The 24,183-nt window shown below is 50.5% G+C and overlaps 2 pseudogenes; one reads left to right on the plus strand and one right to left on the minus strand.

Annotated features, from left to right (window-relative positions):
- The window catches only part of LOC138287281 (zinc finger protein 271-like), a 523,545-nt pseudogene that overhangs the window by 165,444 nt on the left and 333,918 nt on the right, over window positions 1-24,183 (minus strand).
- The window catches only part of LOC138286930 (zinc finger protein 850-like), a 227,688-nt pseudogene that overhangs the window by 32,113 nt on the left and 171,392 nt on the right, over window positions 1-24,183 (plus strand).

Genomic DNA, 24,183 nt, shown 5'->3' on the forward strand with positions numbered 1-24,183 from the left:
GCTCCACTGTGGCATGGCAAAAATCCACTCCAACAAAGAAAGAATGCCTATCAAGCTCTCTTTTGGCATTAGGCCGTGCTTTCTTGTAGACAGCTTGCCGCAAGAGGAAGCTTCCAAAATACACAAGAATAGCCCTGGGTTTTTCAGGTTCTGTATCTCAATGTTTCTTTAACATGCAGGGGATCCAATGAACCTGTTGAGCCTCTAAGTCCCAATCCCACTGAGAGAGCTCAGAGAATGCCCCTCTCTGTAGATACAACATAAAAGAATGGATATTACTTCCCTCAGCCCCTTCAGCAATCCAGAGAAATCTTAGGTTGTTCCTATGTTGACGATTTTCAAAATCTTTGACTTTCCACATAACCTTTGTCATCTGCATATCTGTGGAATCTTGCTGGACCTTCAGAGACCCAACATTTGTCTTAAGAACACTGACGACTAGCTCCTCAACAGTGGAAATCTGATCACCAATTTCAAAACAAGTTTTACTGACTTTTTGATAGCACCTTGTAATTATTTAGATGCAAGATCGACACGATGACTATCACTGCATACTTCCTCTTGTAAATGTTTTATAGCTTCTAGGATGAGCAAAAGTGAGTGTTCCATAGCAACGGGGGATGAGGTTAAAGTAAGATCCTGGGATTGACCCGCCATTGAAGGGTTTGACCCACTGTTTACCTAAGGATACATCTGCTGGGTGGTAGAATAGTCTCATCTTAGCTTCCAGGCAATATTCTCAACGGAATTCCCTACGGGGCCACCGTGTGCTCCCCTCCTTTTATATTTCCTTTGGGGACGCATTTGTATAATTGTTAAACCATGTTTGACAAGAGTACATCTAATACTAGGATCTGAGGCGGTATCCTCTGCAGATGGTGTGCTATTAAGTTCAGGTAAATCTGAATCATCAGTAACAGAGAAGAACGTTTCCCCGAAATCAGGGGACCCAACGACAGCCTGTGACTCAGCCTTTCCTATTTCAGTCTGGACTAAACCCATCCGCAACAGGGAATTCTGCAAAAGATTCGACTGGTCTGCTGGGTGATCATTATAGACAATGTTACCAGCAGGATCAAGCGAGTCCACCCCCCCCAATTTCAGTCTCTCTTTTTGCCCCACCAGAAGCGGCTTATCCACGTCAATCCCCATCTCATTACAGTGCCTCGTACCGGACAGCAGAGCCTCCTCTGAACCTTTAATGGCGCTATCTTGGGGGTTTCCAAGCCACCTTTCATCACCCTCTCTGTTGCTTCTCCATTCGCAGGAGTTAAAGGCTCTGTAGTAGGCTTACAGCCTTCTTTTGGTGCTCCTGGCTGACCCCTAGAAGTAGAAACAGGGAACATCTCCCTAATTGATGGCTGAGAGACATTATTGGAAAAAAGGGAGGTCCGCCGAACCACACATTGTTGCAGCTTCTTAGCTTCTGGCCTCTGGTCTCATCTGAATTCTTCCTCAGAATGTGTACTGAGCTGCATTGGGTAGCTGTAGGAGGCTGGCCTGGTTTGTAGTGGTACCAAGGGGTACTTACACTCTGCACCAGGTCCAGTTATCCCTTATTATTGTAGAAGAGGTGTCTAGCAGCTTAGGCTGATAGAAAAGGTAGCTTAGCAGAGCAGCTTAGGCTGAACTAGGAGACGTGTGAAGCTCCTACTATGCCACTGGTGTCATATGCACAATATCATAAGAAAACACAATACACAGATATACTCAAAATAAAAGTACTTTATTTTTATGACAATATGCCAAAGTATCTCAGTGAGTACCCTCAGTATGAGGATAGCAAATATACACAAGATATATGTACACAATACCAAAATTATGCAGTAATAGCAATAGAAAACAGTGCAAGCAATGTATAGTCACAATAGATTGCAATGGGAACACATAGGTATGGGGGCAACACAAACCATATACTCTAGAAGTGGAATGCGAACCACGAATGAACCCCAACCCTATGTGAGCTTGGAGAGGGTCGCTGGGACTGTAAGAAAACAATGAGGGTTAGAAAAATAGCCCACCCCAAGACCCTGAAAAGTGGGTGCAAAGTGCACCTAAGTTCCCCAGAGAGCACAGAAGTCGTGATAGGGGAATTCTGCAAGGAAGACCAACACCAGCAATGCAACAACAATGGATTTCCAGACGAGAGTACCTGTGGAACAAGGGGGCCAAGTCCAAGAGTCACGATAAAGTCGGGAGTGGGCAGATGCCCAGGAAATGACAGCTGTGGGTGCAAAGAAGCTGCCACCGGATGGTAGAAGCTGTGGATTCTGCAAGAACGAAGAGGGCTAGAAACTTCCCCTTTGGAGCATTGATGTCCCACGTTGTGAAGAAGCTTGCAGAGGTGTTTCCGTGCAGAAAGACTGCAAACAAGTCTTGCTAGCTGCAAGGGTCGAGGTTAGGGTTTTTGGATGCTGCTGTGGCCCAGGAGGGACCAGGATGTCGCCAATTGCGTGAGGAGACAGAGGGGGCGTCCAGCAAGACAAAAAGCCCACTCAAAAGCAAGCAGCACCCGCAGAAGTGCCGGAATAGGCACTATGAAGAAGAGTGAACCGGAGCTCCCCCGAAGTCACAAAAGAAGGTCCCACGACGCCGGAGGACAACTCAGGAGGTCGTGCACTGCAGGTTAGAGTGTCGGGGACCCAGGCTAGGCTGTGCACAAAGGAAATCCTGGAAGAGTGCACAGGAGCCGGAGGAGCTGCAAATCACGCGGTACCCAGCAATGCAGTCTAGCGTGGGGAGGCAAGGACTTACCTCCACCAAACTTGGACTGAAGAGTCATTGGACTGTGGGAGTCACTTGGACAGAGTTGCGGAGTTCCAGGGACCACGCTCGTCGTGCTGAGAGGGGACCCAGAGGACCGGTGATGCAGTCTTTTGGTGCCTGCGGTTGCAGGGGAAACATTCCGTCGACCCACGGGAGATTTCTTCGGAGCTTCTAGTGCAGAGAGGAGGCAGACTACCCCCACAGCATGCACCACCAGGAAAGCAGTCGAGAAGGCGGCTGGATCAGCGATACAAGGTTGCAGTAGTCGTCTTTGCTACTTTGTTGCGGTTTTGCAGGCGTCCAGAGCAGTCAGAGGTCGATTCCTTGGCAGAAGGTGAAGAGAGAGATGCAGAGGAACTCTGATGAGCTCTTGCATTCGTTATCTAAGGAATTACCCAAAGCAGAGACCCTAAATAGCCAGAAAAGGAGGTTTGGCTACTTAGGAAGGAGGATAGGCTAGCAACACAGGTAAGAGCCTATCAGAAGGAGTCTCTGACGTCACCTGCTGGCCCTGGCCACTCAGAGCAGTCCAGTGTGCCAGCAGCACCTCTGTTTCCAAGATGGCAGAGGTCTGGAGCACACTGGAGGAGCTCTGGGTACTTCCCAGAGGAGGTGCAGGTCAGGGGAGTGGTCACTCCCCTTTCCTTTGTCCAGTTTCGCGCCAGAGCAGGGCTGGGGGATCCCTGAACCGGTGTAGACTGGCTTATGCAGAGATGGGCACCATCTGTGTCCATCAAGGCATTTCAAGAGGCTGGGGGAGGCTACTCCTCCCCAGCCGTGACACCTTTTTCCAAAGGGAGAGGGTGTAACACCCTCTCTCTGAGGAAGTCCTTTGTTCTGCCTTCCTGGGCCAAGCCTGGCTGGACCCCAGGAGGGCAGAAACCTGTCTGAGGGGTTGGCAGCAGCTGCAGTGAAACCCCGGGAAAGGTAGTTTGGCAGTACCCGGGTCTGTGATAGAGACTCGGGGGATCATGGAATTTTCTCCCCAATGCCAGAATGCCATTGGGGTGACAATTCCATGATCTTAGACATGTTACATGGCCATGTTCAGAGTTACCATTGTGACTCTATACATATGTCGTGACATATGTACAGTGCACACGTGTAATGGTGTCCCCGCACTCACAAAGTCTGGGGAATTTGCCCTGAACAATGTGGGGGCACCTTGGCTAGTGCCAGGGTGCCAACACACTAAGTAACTTAGCACCCAACCTTTACCAGGTAAAGGTTAGACATATAGGTGACTTATAAGTTACTTAAGTGCAGTGGTAAATGGCTGTGAAATAACTTGGACATTATTTCACTCAGGCTGCAGTGGCAGGCCTGTGTAAGAATTGTCAGAGCTCCCTATGGGTGGCAAAAGAAATGCTGCAGCCCATAGGGATCTCCTGGAACCCCTATACCCTGGGTACCTCAGTACCATATACTAGGGAATTATAAGGGTGTTCCAGTATGCCAATGTCAATTGGTGAAATTGGTCACTAGCCTGTTAGTGACAATTTGGAAAGAAATGAGAGAGCATAACCACTGAGGTTGTGGTTAGCAGAGCCTCAGTGAGACAGTTAGTCATCACACAGGTAACACATACAGGGCACACTTATGAGCACTGGGGCCCTGGCTGGCAGGCTCCCAGTGACACATACAACTAAAACAACATATATACAGTGAAATATGGGGGTAACATGCCAGGCAAGATGGTACTTTCCTACAGTAGCCACCAAGCCAATTGCGGGCTGGCTCTTGCTGACTTTAAGACCTTTCTCAGGCACTTTTTGTGCTGTGGGCTACCGTAGCAGAGAGGGGCAGAAGGCGTGGAGAATGTGGCACGTCGACAGGAGGACACAGAGTGCCGAGGCGTCAATCTCCTGATCAGCCACAGGAGTAACATCACGGAAATCCCAGTACTGTGCCCAACACCAACCTGTCATGCGTCAACACTGGTGTTTGTTGCTTAAATTTGGTTAGTCTGCTGCCATCCTTTCCCACTGTACTCGCCCAAACTGCTGGAGCAGAGAGGAGCAGCGGACAGGGCCTACTAAACGGTCACCGTCTAGCTCTCCGCACAGAGTCCTATGGGCAATGATAATGGGATCAGCAAAAATAGGAGTGGTAGAGACAAAAGGTTTGGAGGAAGACCGCCCAAAAGCTGACAGGTCTAACATGCCCCCACAGTCCCCAGCTGAAAGTGGAGAGGACTGCCCAACGGCCTGGGCGCTTTCATCACTAAGACAGAAATACCATCAGCAGTTGCATGGTCTTAACCGGGGCGGTGTTCCACTGTAACTTCCATTCCCTGTAGGAAGATGGATTGTCTCAACGATTTGGGATTCTCACTCCTCATCTGCATCAACCATCTGAGGGGCCTATGGTCTGTCTGAACCCGGAAGTGAGTGCCAAGCAGGTATAGTCACAGCTTCTTCAGCACCCAAACCACATCAAAGGTTTCTCTGTCCCTGGAGAAGTAACCTCTGTTCCTGGAGAGGTAACCTCCTACTAACAAAGGTTACAGGTTGGTCTAGGCACACCTCATTTAACTGTGACAATACTGCCCCTGTGCCATGCTCTGAGGCATCAGTTTGCACAATAAATTATTTGGAAAATTCAGGGGCCTTGAGTAAAGGGGATGCACACAAGGCCTGTATGAGGAAGTTAAAGGCTTTCTGGCAAGCCTCTGACCATATACCCTTCTTTAGCTGCTTCTTCAAAGTTAGCTAAGTGGGTGGGGCAACAATGGTATCATACCCCTTGACAAACTGGTCTGCCAGTCTGATAGTCAGGCCTGCCTGTTGCAGAACCTGAAGCACTTCCTGGAGGTGAAACATGTGTCCTCCCAACTGCTACGAAAGACAGGTATATCATTCCGGGAAGGACCTCTGAAGGCCTCCATTCTAGCCAAAAACTGGTTTACCAGCCTTGGAAGGTGTCAGGGAAATTTTTTGGGCCAAAGGGCATTACCTTGAATTGGAAGTGGCCTCTGGTGTGGGAAACACCAAACTCAATTTAGCCTTCTCAGTTAGGGCAGTCTGCCAGTAGCCTGAAGTCAGTACAAAAGTACCCAGGAACTTGCTCCTAACCGATCAATGAGCTCATCATCTTAAGGGATGGGTGACTGAATTTAGCCCCCTGTAGTCCAGACAGAACTGGAGTTCTGGTGTGGTGTCCAGTGGGACAGCCTTTGGAATCACCAACACTGGGCTGTACAAGGGCCCACTGGAGTGCTCTCAACTCCAGCATCTTGGAGACCTCCTCCTTGATGTTGGGCCTCACCTTTGCCTGACCATCTGTAGATTTTGTTTTTGACAGATGGATTGCCACCAGTGTCAATATCGTGGGTACACAAGTTCGTAAGCCAAGGGTTGAGGGAGAACAGAGAGGCAAACTGTCCCAATAGCTGGTGACAGTCACTCTGCTGCTCTGGGGTCAGAGTAGGGGAGAGGTTGACACCATCCACTGGCCCAACTGTTTGTTGGATGAAATGAGATTGTGGTAGGGTTCACTCTCCTCCTCTACTCAATCATCCATCACTAAAAACATGGTGACCTCAGACCTCTCGGGGTGGGTCTTCAGGCGATTGAGGTGAAGGACCCATAAAGGTGGTTTCTGGGTGTCTTGAGATCCACCAGGTAGGTGGTTTCCTCCTGACTCTCAATCACATCACAGGGCCCTGTACAACGATCTCGGAGGGCCCTGGGCTCAACCAGAGTTGCCTTCTGGTCATACCATTGCTTCATCACCTTCTGGCTAGCTTCTGAGGTCTCAGAAGCCTTCTTCCAGAACTTCTGCATTTGATTGCCAACAGCTAGCGAACAGCTAGCGTGTAGCTAACCACATGCTAAGAGATTCTCTTGGGAGCTTGCTCCCATCCCTCCTTCACTAAACTGAGGGATGCCATTACAGGGTGACCATAGAGGAGCTCAAAATGGCTGAATCCTACTCCTGCGCTATTCCCTGTATGCAAAGAGCAGGGCAAGTGGGCGTCCCACTTCTGTCTCATGGGCTCCGGTAGGCCCATAATCATGTCTTCGAGGGTCTTGTTGAATTTCTCAAGAAGCCCATTAGTCTGGGGGTGATAAGGTGTGAAGAACTTATAGGTTGTCCCACATTCCTTTCACATGGACTTCATGTACATGAACATGAAACTGTTGTCCCTTTCTGACACCACTTCCTTGTGGAAACCCACTTGGGTAAAAATCCCCATCAAGGTCCTAGCCACTGCAGGTGTAGTTATGTTCCTCAGAGGGATGGTCTATGGGTAGCATGTTGCATGGCCTACCAAACCCAGGGTAAACCTGTTGCTCAAGGCAGTTTTGGGGTCCAAGGACCCAACAATCCAAAGACCTAACAGTGTTGGTGCCTCCCTCTTAAAGGGGGTGCCAACAGGCATGGGACTCAGGGAGCCTTGAGCTTGAGCTTCTTCCTGGTCTTCCCACTGCCTTGGCAGGTGAGATAGGTCGTACAGAGAGCATCTGAGGCTGTCATCATCTGGGACCAATAAAAGTAGGGGACAAGTCTGTCAAAGGTCTTGCCCTGCTGCAGATATCCTGCTGGGGAATCCCCTGAGCCAAATCCAGTAGGAATGCCCTATAACATTGGGGAACCACATGTGCTGCTCCATGCACAGGTCCCTTAGAAGAGGCTGTTCTCCCAGTAAATAAGGTGATCACTGATCTCCAGAGGTATCATCAGCTGCCTGGGCTTTGGTCTGCTGGCTCAGCCACTCTGGGGCTGGGCAATCTCTCTGCGCCTTGCAGAATTCCTCCCTGGTAGGCCCACCCTCAATTTGCCATTCAGCAAGCTCAGGAAGTTCTCCTACAGAGGCAGTGTCCTCCCTGGTTGGCTCCAGGGCTGCCTCCTCCAGCACCCCATCTACTGGTACTGCAGGAGCTTCAGAGGCTGGTTTCCCACGCCTCCTGCCCCTCCATTTCTTTGCAGCTGCCTTGACCATTCTTCCAAGCTCTCTTGTCTCTCCTCCCTATCAGCCTTGCAACACTTCTTGTTGGCCACCTAGGAGTCTGGCCATCTCGTTCACCACATAATCTAAATCTCAGTGTAACGTCCACCTTAAGGTTAGGCTTGCACTGCACCCTAACACATACATTAAAGAAAAACCCACTTATTCCGCCACTCTCCTGAAGTACCTGACTGGTGGAGTTACAGAATGGTGATGTGGGGAAGCTTCTTCTTTATCTGGGAGAAGGACTCCTTTGCCAATCACAACAGAAAAACACAAATGTGCAAAAGGCCCTACATATAAATGACATTTTTCACAAGCTATGGCTGAAAGTGACTGGACCAAAGCAACCAAATCTGAAAGGGCTGAACCAAAGTCTCCTATTTTGTATTGATAATGTGTCCCTAGGCAAAGGACAAAAGCTGTCTGTGGCCAAACTTAACCGTATCAGTGCGTGTGTCGGCCAATGGCTGACACATACACACCCTCCCTGGTGCGGGCCACGACCATTGGCCGACACCAGGGAGGGGTTTTAAAATCCTCCAGTGCTTTGCAATGGAGGATTTTTTTTAAGTTAATATTCCTCGGGAGACACAGAAGAGCTTCTGTGTCTTCCCCCACCTGTCTATCTGTGACGTCAGTGCGAGGCACGCTGAGATCAGTTTGTTTTCCCCTCCCTGAAAGGGATTTCATCTAGGAGGGGTCTGCCCTCTTCAAAATGGGCTTAACCCCCCAGGGTCATATTTTTTAAATAAGTATGTTAGTTACCCCTGGGGTGAGCACATTAGCCCCCCACAGGAGTTAAAAGATTTAAAAAACATAAAATTGATTGTGTCGCCCATAAGCAGGACTGATACTTGTGAGGGAAAATTTGTTTGATAGATGTGTTGTTTCCCTGGGGGCCACAATCGCCCCCCAGGGAAACCATAAGTCTATTAAAAAAAAGTTTACATGTATAAATATATATATATATATATATAGAGAGAGAGAGAGAGAGAAGGAGAGAGACTTCCGATAGAGGAAGATAAATCTCTCTCTCTTTCATGTATTTTATGTACATGTAAATATATATATCAACACATTTCTTCTGCTTTTACGAAGAAAGACAGCACTCCATGAACACAGCAAGTTAATTATTTAATCGCCAACAGTTGGCGATTAAATAATTAACTTGCTGTGTTCGTTGAGTGCTGTCTTTCTTCGTAAACGCAGAAGAAATGTGTTGATAAAATACGCGGTGGCGCGCACATTGAGACTAGCACCTTTGACGGTCTGGTGCAGAAAGGAAACGCCGAGTTCGAGTGTCTGTAAATATATATATATATATATATATATATATGAAATAATGTATGGAGAGATCACTTGTCAATGCATGTGTGGTTTCCCTGGGGACTGCGATCGGCCCCCAGGGAAACAACACACATATATAAAAGTGATCTCTTTACATGTACATATATAGATATAGCTTTTTAACAGCAATAAAAATATCAAGATAACTCTTGTGATTATGTTCCTGCTAGAGAAAGAGATTAGACTTTTGCCTAGTGATAGTTTTGAAGCCATAAAGTTGCGCAGAAGGTTTATATGCCTGTTGCTAAGAACAGATCTGCATTTTGTGTGAATTACTGAGTGGATTAGTAAAGCCAGCCATTACCTAAGCTTTAAAAAAATTGAAATGTATGTGCGAGGGGGGCTATAGAGAGACGAATGGCACTTTTGCTGAGTGGTAGTGAGGGAGTCCGAGGAGGAGGTCGTAGGAGTGAGTGCACCAAAAATTATTGTCAGACTGGACGCCACCAGTGATAAAGGCTGTGATAATGGGTATGTGGCAAGGTGAAGTAATAGTGTGTCTTTTTTGTTTTTTTCAGTGTCTCCAAAGAACCTGCTGATTGAGAGAAGAAGCAAAGGTAAGGTGACTGTCATTTACTGTTGCACACATTACACACCCACCAGCAATGTGTGACCTTATCTGCCTTCTACCTAGGCTAGTTTTTTAGAGGGACAGTTTAGCCAGTAGCAGAGATGGCGTCTCATTGGATGACTGCTGCTCAAGCCCTAACTCAGGTTATGGAGGATAGCTCTGAGGCAGGACCCGCGACTGACACAGCAGATACTGAGACAGCATCTGAGGGAGAGGACAATGGAGCAGAATCTGGGAGTGATTCTTCAGTTGGCGGCGTTCCATCCGACGACTTCTCTTTTTGTGATTTTGAGGGAGACAATGAGGACAGTCGTGCTGTCCCTTCGCAAACACAGTCTATGCAGCAGGACAACAGCGGGTTAGCCCAACCCAGAGAGGTGTGTACGGCGGCAAGCACACACAGAGTGCTCGCTTGGTTGCCCCCCAATTTACTTCAGCCCCAAATTCCACCTTTAACAAACAATTCAGTGGGGCACATCAACAATCAATGTCGAAGACAGCCTTGAAGAAGTCCAGTCAGGACGAAACACGTGTCGGCTGATGGCTTTTCATTCCTATTCTATATGTTGTGTTTATATGTTTATATGTTTATGTGTATAATATGATATTTTCTTTTGTATTAAAAAAAAAATTCTATTTGCATGGACATATTTTGTTTGGTTAGTTTTACATGGGTACATGTTTTCTTCTTTGGTTAATTATTGTTTGTCTACACATTTCAGGAAAGGGAGATATATTAATTAGCAATTTAGTTAGAATATATTAGGATCTCTCATGTCATCTCATTATGATATTATAATATCTACAAAGTATAGACATTGATTGTTGATGTGCCCCACTGAATTGTTTGTTCATTATTAAAACGGGTCTACAATTGTAAACCCGGAATTACACATCAAGGCAACGATGTGTGTCAGTGTATGAGCACTCATAAGCTTACTCTTACATGTTTAGAATGTGCATTTATTTCAAGTAATGAGTTGCCTTTTGTTGTTGACCAAATTCCACCTTTTACTGGTGACGCTGGATGTAAAGTCGATATGGCCAACTTTATGTTGACTTCCTTCAGCAAATTGTGCAGCAAACACATTTGCATGCAGAACAATTCCTGAGGCAGCATGGAGGCACTCTTGGGCACTGTTCTAAGACACGCCAGTGGACTCCCAGTTTGTTGACAGAGTTGACTATATTTTTGGGCCTTACACTCAAAACGGGGTTAGTGCAGAAGCACACCTTGCAGTCCTACTGGACAACTCATACAGTTTGGGTAACCACATCTTCACACAGGGCCGCAACAGGGAAGGGCCCATACTGTATTGTGGAGACATCAAAATTATGTATCACAAAACAACCTGGTCTTGTAAGGCGGTCACCTGCGTTTTTCATCGAGGGCTTGACGGCCATTTAGGGAAACCTACCAAATCCAGACATTTATGAAAACTAGACATTCAGGGGAGCCCACGGAGGTGTGGCTTGTGTGGATTCCCCAAAGTTTTCTTACCCAAGATACCCTGCAAAGGTGAAACGCTGAATAATAACTCTATTTGTCCTTGCATTTCTGTCACGCAAACTACAAGAATATGCGAAAAAATACCTACCACACAGTGTTTTTCCACGTGTCCTGATAAATACGCTACCCCACCTGTGTGCCTGTGACTAGTGCCTGCATCACAAATGGATCATCCCAGGATCAACAGTACTCCTCATGTAAGGATTACCATTGACCCTTCTGTGACCTATTCCTGTCAAGGGCACGAGGCCCAGGCACACCAGTGGGGTAGCGTTTTTACCAGGACAAGTTGGGGAATGCTAGGTGGAAAGATGTTTGTGGCTCCATGCATGTTGGACGTGGCAATAAAATGTCACTCATCGACACAGTGAAATAATGGAAATGTAACACATAAGCATACTTGACAGCTATGTGAGTGCACAGTCAAAATAGCAAATATAAGCTGAAATCTCCTTGAAATGTGTACCTGAGCTGCCTTAACGATACTATTAAAGCTTTCCAATTCCTTACAGGAGCATTTTGTTAAAGGCCAAATTCTTCTCAATTCCGCTCGGCATTTAGGTTAAGGAAATACAACCATGTAGGTAGCAAGTTCCCACATTAGCTAGTTCTGCCTTTTTAGGTAACAGTTCATTCTTGCAGTGCGTGTAAGAGAGAAACTACAAGTCCCAGAATGCAGTTGCTGCTATTAAAAAAAAAAAAATAGTTAAAGGTTCCAGGACGGCTCTGAACGAAAAGGGGAAAAACATTCAATTCTCCCATTCCCAATTCAAATGGGAGACTCAAGTTTGTAGCCAGAAAACAATTTCATTTTAACTTTCAAACGTTTAAAATTCCCACCCCTCCGTTGCAAACATGGACATTCATTTTACCCACATTTTGTATCCAATCTCCCTCTTAGGTTTCTTTATTACACGCGGCAAAGTCTCATCGAAGAATCCACAGGAGCCTGGAGGCGGCGGTCCCGCCAGCGGCCACCGGAGGGCGCTCCTCGCCTTCTGATGAAATCCACTGAGCACACTGTATGAAAGGGAGAAGGGTTTCCTCTTCCGGGTCAGCGGCGGCAGAGACAGCACCAGCAGCGGATGCTGACATCACTTCCGGCTTATCCCTCTGTGTCCAGACTGCTGCAGGGGAGGAGGGACCCCCTGTCTGTCTGTGCAGTTATCTTCATCTTCAGACCCTCACAGACCCCCCTCATGCCATGAACTTCCTGAGGCCAGTCTTTTAGTTCTCTGCATCCTTCTCTGAAGTTCTATTCCATACTTCTCTCACTGAGGTGAGTGGGCCTCGCACTCGGTGTCCAAACAGAGGTTAAAGAGACTGAACCCTACTCCTTTCTGCAGAATCTTTCTGCAAACAAGGAAGAGTCATGACAACAGAAAACCCCACTTCCTGCTGAGGTTCTCTGTAGAGTTTCCATCAAGCTCCTCTCAAGTCTTGTTACACTGTTCTTCCAACCCACTGGTTTGCCAGCCGTATGGTGTGGGGAAGTGCTAGGTCATGCCAGCTGGCTTCTACACCTTTCTCATTTAAAAAGAAATATTTTGTTCACCAGTCAGAAATGACTATTTTAAGAAAACCATTGCTTGATAAGATCTCAATGAGTGTCATACAACTATCTTTGCAGTCGTGCTCCTCAGAAATACCGCCTCTGGATACACGGTCGAGGGGGGGATCAAATGAGTTAACAATGTCAGTGCACACTCGCACAAATGGTATGCCTCTTACCTGACAGTGGCATCAATAGTGCCCTGGTCTTACCTTGTGACATTCCTCTCAGTTGACAAGTAGGACAGTTTCTACAGAATCTCTATGTATCTCTGTATATCCCCAACCAGCAGAACAAAGAGTCCAACTTATCCTGACTCTTCCTGAATCCCAAGTATCCTGCTAAGGGTCTCTGTGCAGTAATGGATTTACAGCCTCTAACCCGACCCAGCAATTCACAGGCTTATAGTAAAGCGGTCCTTTCTCCAGTCAACATTATGCCTTCAGCCTCTCCTTTGCTGACTCATTCCTGGGTTACTTTCCGAAGTCCCACCAGTGTAAGGCATTCAGCTTGTGTCTGGCGTAATATCTCTCAGGTGAGTTCTCTAGCAGCTGACAACTCTTGCAACTCCGACCCTGACCCAGACTCAAACACCTGAGCCCATATTACGAATAGGGCATATTTCCCTGTTTGCACAATGGTGCACCATGTGCAAACTGGGAAAATGCAACCTTTTATGATGAATGTGCTGCTCTCAGGGTAGCCATGAGTGAAGCTGGCCTGGGGCAGCACATTCAAGTGAAATATGGAGCAGCTGCTTCAGAGCTTCTCCGTGTTTCTCCTGCACTTTGAAGCGGGATTAGAAATCTCTTTGCAGGCGGGTCAATGAGTGAGTACAGGTGCCTGCAGGGGGATGTCTGAGCTGTCCAGGAGACCCCCGTTCTTCCCTTGAGAGGGCTGCCCTCGGGGTGCACACTGAGAGTGCACTACCTTTTTGTGTCATACTTTCAGTGCCCTTCCTAAGGGCATGTTTGCCTCAACGTCTGCTCCTTTGCGGAGAAGCAAATAGATTCCCTCGTTTGCATGGTGCCTAGCACCCATGTAAATGAGGGAATGCCCTCTCCTGATAGCACAGGCACTACACATGTGCCAGTGCTATCAGTATTACACAACCACCTGTGGTCCCTTCTGTAATACCATTGTGCTCCAAGAAGGAACATACGCACTTTGTGCCCCTGGGCCAGGATGTATATTATGGCCCCAGGTCTGCTTTGGGTTTCTCATCCTCCTCTCCTTCTGGAGCAGGGATGATGGATGCCACAATCTGTGATTTCTCAGAGTCTGTTCTGATCCACTCACTGCCTTTCTCTGGTCCTTGTCTATTCCTTAGATGTACATGCAACCTGTGCTCTGGTCAACACACCTGGGGCCTCATTCTAACCCTGGCGGTAATTACCGCCAGGGCGGAGGTCGGCGGTAGCACCGCCAACAGGCTGGCGGTGCTCCGCCGGGCATTCTGACTGCAGCGGTACAGCTGCGGCCAGAAGCGGAAAGCCGGCGGGCTACCGCCGACTTTCCGCTGCCCGTCTGAATCCTCCATGGCGGCGGAGCGCGCTCCACCGCCATGGGGATTCAGACACCCCCTACCGCCATCCTGTTCATGGCGGCTCTCCCGCCATGAACAGGATGGCGGTAGGGGGTGCCGCGGGGCCCCTGGGGGCCCCATAAAGTATTTCAGTGTCTGCCCAGCAGACACTGAAATACGCGACGGGTGCAACTGCACCCGTCGCACCTTCCCACTCCGCCGGCTCTATTCTGAGCCGGCATCCTAGTGGGAAGGTTGATTTGCCCTGGGCTGGCGGGCGGTCTTTTGGCGGCCGCCCGCCAGCCCAGGGCAAATGTCAGAATCACCGCCGCGGCCATTCGACCGCGGTGCGGTGTTCTGACGGCGCTACCTTGGCGGACGGCCTCCGCCGTCCGCCAAGGTCAGAATGACCGCCCTGATGTGGTCCAAACCCTGTCAGCTTCTGGCCCTGGTGCTAAAGTAGGGATAATCTAACCATTGCCCAAGGGACATTCAGCACCTTGCTTCATCCCTCAATAGGCCATGATTGGCTTGTCATTCATTTCGAACTCAACTCGGGTCATTGTTTTCTCCATGTCATCCCCATGAGTTACCTAGCCTTTGCCACTGGCTCTTGGGAGAATCTCCTTGTGCTTGAGTATCTTCCTCTAAACCGTAGTACCTTTCAGGGTACGGATATTCCTCCTGTTGATATTAGCTTCCAACATATACCCTGTACGTTTTGGATGGATACGCCACTCCCAAATGTCTATAGCTACTAGATTAAGTGCAACATGTACCTCTTGGGTCCCCTTCACCCATAGCCAACACACTTGCTATCATGAGTGCAGTTGGTACAGTCCCTTACATGAAGTCCATTATGTTACCCTTGTAGCAAGTAATCACTGTGAGCTTGGAAGACTTTTCTTGTCCTTGTGTGTCCTGACTTGAAACCCAATTCCCCTTCTTGCCTGTGTCCTCCCTTGGTACTTTGGAATTTGCCCTGGACCTTATCCTCTGGGGTAAAACCTCAGTTGAGAATTCTGCCCTCCTTTTGGTTTGAAGACAATCTGCTCAGCCCAGCCAGTAAACCAAGTGTGAGTCAGCACTGGATCTTCTCTGGATCATTAACTGTCATGTCTGACAGGTGTCACCTAAGTGGGGTAGAGCACTCCTTCTTGAGTCACTCTGTCACCATCTATTGGTTAAGGGCATAAAAATCCTCCCCGCCCCTCTCACCCACTCATTTCAGGTAATGAATTTGTTTCATGGAACGCCTGCCACTCACTTGAGTTCCTCTAAGGGTACTGAGCTGGCTTTAGCGAGACAGTCTGATTAGAGCTTCCTTCATTCACTCACAGTTCATCTGCTCTGCCCCTGGCATTCAGCCAGTGACTGTTGTACCCTCTATGGGCAACTCACTCATTACAGTGCCCCCCTTAGACATACCATTCGAAGCCTGAGCCATACAAGCAATCTCAAAGCTGTGTACATAATCTCGTTTGAAGCCTTTGCACAAACGTCTTCTAAGATGGAGGTGGAATCTTCTTTCCCAGCTGTAGCTGTCTCAGCTGACATTCTGAGCCTTCCTTCTATAAGGCTATCATTTCTCCCCCCAGTTCCCTCTTCTTCCCTCTCTTCATTTCTTTCTTCTTGAATCTATTCCTCATGTTTCTTCTGCCTCATTCTTTTCTTCTGGAGAGAAGATTGCATGTTCTGGGACTCAATCAGGCTTAACCCACCCTAGATAATAAAACCTTGAGTCGATGACAGGGGTACCCTTGAAATCTGAGGGAAGAGAGTGAATGTCTTGAGGAAATCATGGATAGTAGATGTGGGGACACATTTGGCGTGAGTCTGTGGAAGGCCAGTGCTAAGGTCTGACATCATGCCCCTTCCTCCAGGAGTTTGTGTCAACCACCTTCCTCTAAATCCAACTCAGTTTCCTCCCTATAAACCAGTTTATCTAAGTGGTCCTCCATAAAACTTGCAATGATCCCCCCTTCCTTGTCTCTAAGAGTCCTCCATCCTCTCACTAAACACATATCCTTCATCCTCCCTCTCTGATCTAAGGGCCAGGAGTCAAAGTCTATTCCTAAGTAACCTGTGTCTACTACTGTATTTGCAGGTTGTCAGGTGCTTCGGTTGAACTTAATGTTCTGTTCAGAACAGCTGGAGATGGAACGTTCAGATATTCCACCACTTGCCACTAACTGACAGATATAATTCAGGGGCTAATCGGCAGAAAGGGTTTGCTAGGCCTATCTGTGGTGGGTGAGGTCATTTTACAGTGGTGTCCTGGGATACATCCTACTTTGGTTGTGAACACTGGGCCAAGTACAACCCTTACCACATTTAACTCTCAGGCCAGTGAGGGTGAGCTGTGATAGGCTTCTCGGTGGTATTGTGGTGGGTAGTATTAGGAGGGACACATAGGGGGTCATTTTGACCCCGCCAAAAGGCCGCCCGCCCGCCCAGCGGGAAAGCCCCAGCAACGATGAAGCCGGCTCCGAATGGAGCTGGCGGAGTTGCTGGTGTGCGACGGGTGCAGTGGCACCCGTCGTGATTTTCAGTGTCTGCTAGGCAGACACTGAAAATCAATATGGGGCCCTCTTAGGGGTCCCCTGCAGTGCCCATGCCAGTGGCATGGGCACTGCAGGGGCCCCCAGGGGCCCCACGACACCCGTTCCCGCCATCCTGTTCCTGGCGGTAAAAACCACCAGGAACAGGGTGACGGGAAGGGGGTCGGAATCCCCATGGCGGCGCTGCTTGCAGCGCCACCGTGGAGGATTCACAGGGGCAGGGGAAAACCGGCGGGAAACCACCGGTTTCCCTTTTCTGACCGCGGCTTTACCGCCGCGGTCAGAATTGCCCCTGATGCACCGCCAGCCTGTTGGCGGTGCATCCTCCAACCCCGGCCCTCGGAATGACCCCCATAATGTCCGAAGGAAGTGCTTTAATCTCACAGTAAAACAAACTATTACACAACACAATGAGATAGTAGTACATGGCTGTAATCAGTTGACTCTAATAGTGAAGCACCCCCCCCCTTCTTTAGCTCTGTTCCTCTTCCTGCATGAATTTTCTGTCTCTGGATGTTCCCTATAGTATACGAAGAAGCCAAGGAAGAGGCATAGGTGCAGATAACTGGAAGTAGTCTCACGCAGCAGAAAAGCGTAGTGCAGAGGTTTTACCCAGGAGACTCAGGCCCTCATTACAGCCATGGCGGACGGTGTTAAAGCGGCGGTAATACCGCCAACAGGCCGGTGGTAAAAAATTTGCAATTATGACCGTGGCGGAAACCGCCAACAAAGACAGCCACTTTAACACTCCGACCGCCACGGCGGTACAAACACACAGCGCGGCGGTCACCGCCAACAGACAGGCGGAAGACAATGTACCACCCACACTATTATGACAGGCCAATCCGCCACCTTTCCCAGGGCGGATTCACCGCGGATAAAAACACGGCTGAAACAGGAATTTCGAAGGGAAAATGCTCACCTCTACGCACTCCACGAGGAACAAGGACACCATGGACCCGGAACTCCAAATTCTACCTGCGATAGTCTTCCTGCTCCTCTACCAGGAGCACAAACTCCGGTAGCGAAGACCACGGTGAGTACTGCACCTATGACACAGGGGAGGGGGAGGCAAAATACAGGGACACACCCCCGCAACACCCCCTCCTCCACCCTCACCCACTACAACACGCACACTAATACATATCTATACATTATAGTTACACCCCCCAAGCCCTCCGGAAGAATGCAAAGACCAAAGGAAATGATTGTAACCATTGTAATCTATTAAAATACTGTACTATAAAATATATATACATTATAAACAAATATATACACCAACAATACAAGTCCAGGTATTGCACCATTTATAGTCCGTGGACCACTGGGACCAAAATGCATGGGCGAGGCCCACACTTGATACCAGATCAAAACAGAGAGAACACTGCAGGGGCATCAGATAGAAATACAACAGGCACCTCAGGGGGAAGGAAAGGGAGGGCACCTCAGCCGGATGAGTGCACGACGCCAGATCCACGAGGGAGCTCAATGCCCACTGTTCAATCCTCTGGAGTGCAAAGCCACAGTCTCTCAAGTCTCTACAGTGGGTGGTTTGCCCACTGTTCAATCCTGGGGAGTGCAAAGCCACAGTCTCTCAAGTCTCCCAAGTGGGTGGTTTGCCCACTGTTCAATCCTGGGGAGTGCAAAGCCACAGTCTCTCAAGTCTCTCCAGTGGGTGGTTTGCCCATTGTTCAATCCTGGGGAGTGCAAAGCCACAGTCCCTCAACTCTCTCCAGTGGGTGGTTTGCCCACTGTTCAATCCTGGGGAGTGCAAAGCCACAGTCTCTCAAGTTGATAACAGTCTCCACTGGTTCTGGAGGGGGACTGGTGCCCAGAGTGCTTCATCCTGTGAAGGACAGAGGTAGTGGATGGATCTCTCCACTGGTTCTGGAGGGGGACTGGTGCCCAGAGTGCATCACTCACCCTGTGACGGTCCCAGTTGTGTCAGTGCCCCTGCCGCTCATGGGCTAGTGGTGCTTGATTTGGCGGTGCCCTGTTTATCGGTGCTTGATTTGGCAGTGCCCTGTTCATCGGTGCTTGATTTGGCGGTGCCCTGTTCAGCGGTGCTTAAGTTGGTGGTGCCCTGTTCAGCGGTGCTTGAGCTGGCGGTGCCCTGTTCAGCGGTGCTTGAGTTGGCGGTGCCCTGTTCAGCAGTGCTTGAGTTGGTGGTGCCATGTTCAGTGGTGCTTGAGTTGGCGGTGCCCTGTTCAGCGGTGCTTGATTTGGCGGTCCTTCATGGACCAGCGGGGCTTGTGCTGGCAGTCCTTCATGGCCCAGCGGGGCTTGTGCTGCCGGTCCTTCATGGCTCAGCGGGGCTTGTGCTGGCGGTGGCCTCCTGGGCAGCTGGGCTGGGGCTGGCGGGGCCCTCCTGGGCAGCTGGGCTTGTGCTGGCGTGCCCTCCTGGGCAGCTGGCTGGGGCTGGCGGGGCCCTCCTGGGCAGCTGGGCTTGGGCTGGTGGGGCCCTCCTGGGCAGCTGGGCTGGGGCTAGCGGGGCCCTCCTAGGCAGCTTGGCTGGGGCTGGTGGGGCCCTCCTGGGCAGCTGGGATGGGGCTGGCGGGCCCTTCTGGGCAGCGGGGATAGGGCTGGCGGTGGCCTCCTGGGTAGCGGGGATGATGGCGGTCTTCTCCGACGTGCTGCTCTTCCCAGACTTGCTGGGTTTCTTGTGGCCCTTCCCCACCTTGGGAGGTGTCACAGCTGAGTCCACACTCCCACCGGGACCCCTAGAAGCGGCTTTGATGGCTGGAGTCTTCCCCCTCTCCCGCCGGGCACTGGCCAACTTCTGATGCTTTACAGGGGGGACTGGCTGTGCTGTGGCTCCGTGCCACACTGGCTGTCCTGGTGGCCGTTGCACTCCATGTACCTGTGACTACAGGCACCACTGGTCCCGGAGATGTTGTGGCTGAGGTGCTAGTTCGGGACCTATGAGATGGACGGGGTGGGGGAGGTGTGGGAAAAAGGTCAAGGCTGGACAGGAAAAGTTTTTTGGACACACTGGGACGGATAGCTGGAGGGGGTTTGGGAGTGGAGGAAGAGGTGGTGGTAGTAGGAGGTGAACGTTTGGTGACTTGGGTGCAGGTGCATGCGCTGGAGGTTGTCGTGAGGTGTATGGCTGTTGGGTGGGTGTGTGCCTGCGTTTGTGTATCTTGGGAGGGGGCGTCACAGACAAACTGGGAGAGGACACCGGGACGTGTGAATGGTAGTGGGGGTGGTGACTGCACGTGAGCGGGGTGTGCTGGTGGGTGTGCTGGTGAGGGACGTAGTGGCTGTAGAGGTAGTGCATGCAGGTGTGTGTGTGTAGACAAGACTGGGAGGGAGGAGGGAGACGACGAGGAGAGGGACACAGTGGAGGCAGTAGATGTTGGTGTGTCTGCATGTGTGTGATGCTTGCGTGAGTGCCTGTGGGATGTATGGTGCTTATGTTTGCCTGAGCTTCCCTTGTGTGGTGAGGTGTGTGCAGGCTGGTCTGATGGAGTGCTTGGGATAGGCAGAGGTACAGGGGATTGGGTCTGGGTGGAGGAAGTTGAAGAGGGAGGCTAGACACAGGGACAATGGCTGCCATCAGTGCTGAGGCCAGAGTTTGAAAGGCTCGGTGAAGGGCCGCCTGACCAGAATGAATGCCCTCCAGGACTGCATTAGTTTGTTGCAACTGCCTTTCTAAACCCTGGATGGCATTCATAATGGTAGACTGCCTAACAGTGAGGGACCTAAGGAGGTCAATGGCCTCCTCACTGAGGGCAGCAGGGGTGACTGGGGCAGGGCCTGAGGTGCCTGGGGCGAAGGTGATGCCCACACTCCTGGGTGAGTGGGTACGGGGCGAAGGCTGAGGGGCTGCTGGGAGGGCGGTGCTGGTAGGGGGGGGGGTGGCTGAACCTGTAGATGCAGGGGGCACAGATGTTGCCGCCACCACAAGGGAGCTCCCATCAGAGGACGAGTCTGTGTCGCTGGTCTTGGCTCCTGTCCTGGCTGTGGAGCTCCCCTCGCCCTCCGTCCCACTGGTGATTTCAGAGTCCGTAGTGTGGCCCTCCATGGCCATGTGGGATGCAGCTCCCTCGTGCTCCGGTGCCACTGCTCCTCCGCCTGATGATGCTAATGCACACAAGAACAGGGAGACCACAAAAAGGGGGGGGGGACAGAATAAAGACATGTTGAGTGCATGGATTACCGCTGCGGTTGGCGGACAAGACAGACACAGAAGCCCCCTGCACTACACCGCACTCTTGGGCTCTACAGTGCAATTCCTTGGAAATGGCCTAGAAGGCTATGGACGACATCTGCACACATAGATGACACAGGGGCATGAATAGCTGTACTTGGCACTCTACAGAGGTGGGGTGGGGGGCCACAGGGCCATGCATTATGGAGGGGCTTAGCCTACGGAACTCGCCCTGGCCTAGGGAAACCCACAGCCCTCCTCCCCCACCCAGACAACTGCACTGTGCGCAAAGTCAGCTGAGTGAGAGTGTACTCACCCTCTTGTGTCTGCTGTGATGCCCTCAAGCACCCATCCAACTCTGGGTAGGCCACCGCCAGGATCCTGAACATCAGGGGGGTCATGGTTCGACGGGCACCCCTTCCCACATTGGGAGGCCATCCACAGCTGAGCCTCCGCCGTCTTCTTGCTCCAGCAGCGAATGTCCTCCCATCTTTTCCGTCAGTGGGTGCTCCGTCTGTGGTAGACCCCCAGGGTCCGGACGTCCTTGACGATGGCACGCCAAATATCTTTCTTCTGGTGGGCGCTGACCTACATGAAATGTACATGGAAAGAAGAGAAGTCATTACCAACTGCACCGTCAAAGTGAGTGGCCCCCATCCCTACCCTTGCCATGTGCACATGCACCCACCATCTTTTATGCACGCAGAACTCTGCCCCCTTCCTTCTTACATCCAGCCCTCTCCACACAGGCATAGCCTATACAACATGCTCCCTGTGTACTTACCTGTTTGTCTGGAGGACCATAGAGTAGCGTGTACTGGAGGAGGACCCCATCAACGAGCTTCTCCAACTCCTCCGATGTGAAGGCAGGGGCCCTTTCCCCAGACGCATAAGCCATTGTCTCTTCCAGACTGAGGTCACAGCAGCACTAGCAGTGTAGGTCCTCTCCTGTCGAAGATCAGGTATCGAGTGATTGAACAGATAGAAAATGGCGGTCACGTCCGCGGCGGTGCGTACCATCACCGCCGGCGTACATCGTCATTGGCTCCTGGGACCCATAGGGTCCAATGTTAACCAATGCAGCATTGCGCCGCGGTCTCCGACCGCCTACCGCGACGGTGTACAACGCCAGAGCAGTTACCTCACATCGCATTGTCCCACTTTAGAGGTCAGGCATCCGCCATTTCAGGGGCCCACATGGCCTAATTTCCAACTGCGTCACACATACCTAGGCCTAGTCTCAACACACATACAGGCCACCTTTTGTGTATGATTGGTGTTCTGTGTAAACTGTTGGTATGTACCTCTGAGTTGTTTGACTCTGTGGTCGCTGTTGTCCTTCATAGGCACCGTCTGCTGGGACATGTGAGGAGATGTGGCATCCTCCGGTGTACCGACCGCTGGTGGACCTGTCGACAATGGAGGAAAGACATTTGATAATCACCTACAGGTTTGACCGTGCCACAATCCAGGAACTGTGTACCCAGTTGGAGCCAGACCTGATGTCAGCAATCCGCCATCCCACAGGAATCCCCCCTCAAGTGCAGGTGCTATCAGTGCTCCATTTCCTTGCAAGTGGGTCTTTTCAAACAACTGTGGCCATGGCATCAGGGATGTCCAACGTATTGTCCAGAGTGTTGTCTGCCCTGCTGAAACACATGCGGAGCTACATCGTTTTCCCTCAGGTGGAGGATTTGCCTACAGTGAAAGGTGACTTCTATGCCCTTGGACATATCCCCCAACATCATAGGTGCCATTGATGGGACCCATGTGGCTTTGGTCCCCCCCCACAGGAGTGAACAGGTGCACAGAAACCGGAAGAGTTATCATTCGATGAATGTACAGATGGTATGTTTGGCAGACCAGTACATCTCCCATGTGAATGCCATGTTCCCTGGCTCAGTGCATGACGCCTACATCCTGCGTAATAGCAGCATCCTTTATGTGATGGGTCAACTCCAGAGGCACCGTGTGTGGCTATTAGGTGAGCCCCTGGAAGCAAGACAGTGGGAATGGTTGTCTGGGGTTATCCCTACAGGTTAATGTGTGTCTAACAGTTGTCCCTCGCCATTTGCAGGTGACTCTGGGTACCCCAACCTGTCATGGCTACCGACCCCAGTGAGGAATCCCAGGACCAGGGCAGAGGAACGCTACAATGAGGCCCATGGGTGAACTAGGAGGGTGATCGAGCGGACCTTCGGCCTCCTGAAGGCCAGGTTCAGGTGCCTCCACATGACAGGCGGATCCCTATTCTACTCACCAAAGAAGGTGTGCCAGATCATCGTGGCCTGCTGTATGCTTCACAACTTGACTTTGCGACAACAGGTGCCTTTTCTGCAGGAGGATGGTCCAGATGGCGGTGTTGTGGCAGCTGTGGAGCCTGTGGACAGTGATGAGGATGAAGCAGAGGAAGAAGACATGCAGAACAGGGACTCAGTGATCCAGCAATATTTCAGTGAAACACAGGTGAGAATACATTCCTGCCTACTACATGTACTTTTACACTACTACCTCTCTACTGTCTGTCGTTTTCACCCAGTGTATGGTCACTGAGTTGTCACTTTCCCTTACGGTTTCACAGATGTGGGTCCCAACGTGTGTCATCTGCTTAGATTCCTCATGGACTAGAGCTGTGTGACATAGGTATGTTGACATTACTATTTCAAGAACATGTAATTGCAAATACACTATTTCGAAATCACAGACAGACTCCAGATCATTTTATGCTTTAGGTGTGTTTATTTAAATGCAAAATATTGGAGGGGGAAGTTAAATGGTGAGGGGTGATGGCGGAGGAGTGTCCATGGCAGAGTCCAGTCTATTAGTCTCACAGGTGCATTGCCCATATGGGCATAGGAAGTGGAGCTGGGGCAGTTTAATTATGGACAGGGTGACAAAGTGAGACAGTGGGATGACAATCAGGGTGGTCTCATTTCTTGGCGGGGGTCTTGGCATCGTGCTTTGTCTTGTTCCTGGATCTCAGGGACCGTTTGCGGGGTGGCTCTCCCTCTGCAGTGGGTGGGGTGCTGGTGTGGTGGTCCTGTGGAAGGGCGTCCTGTCCAATAGCGCCGGTGGAGGTGGTGGGCAGTTCATCGTCCATGCTAGTGTCAGGGGCCCTTTGGAGTGCCACAGTGTCCCTCCTGGTGTTAAGTAGTTCCTTCAGCACCCCTACGATGGTGCCCAGGGTGGAGCTGATGGCTCTGAGTTCCTCCCTGATGCCCATATACTGTTTCTCCTGCATGCG

Source organism: Pleurodeles waltl, chromosome 4_1, assembly GCF_031143425.1.
Source record: "Pleurodeles waltl isolate 20211129_DDA chromosome 4_1, aPleWal1.hap1.20221129, whole genome shotgun sequence".
Classification (NCBI taxonomy): Eukaryota; Metazoa; Chordata; class Amphibia; order Caudata; family Salamandridae; genus Pleurodeles; species Pleurodeles waltl.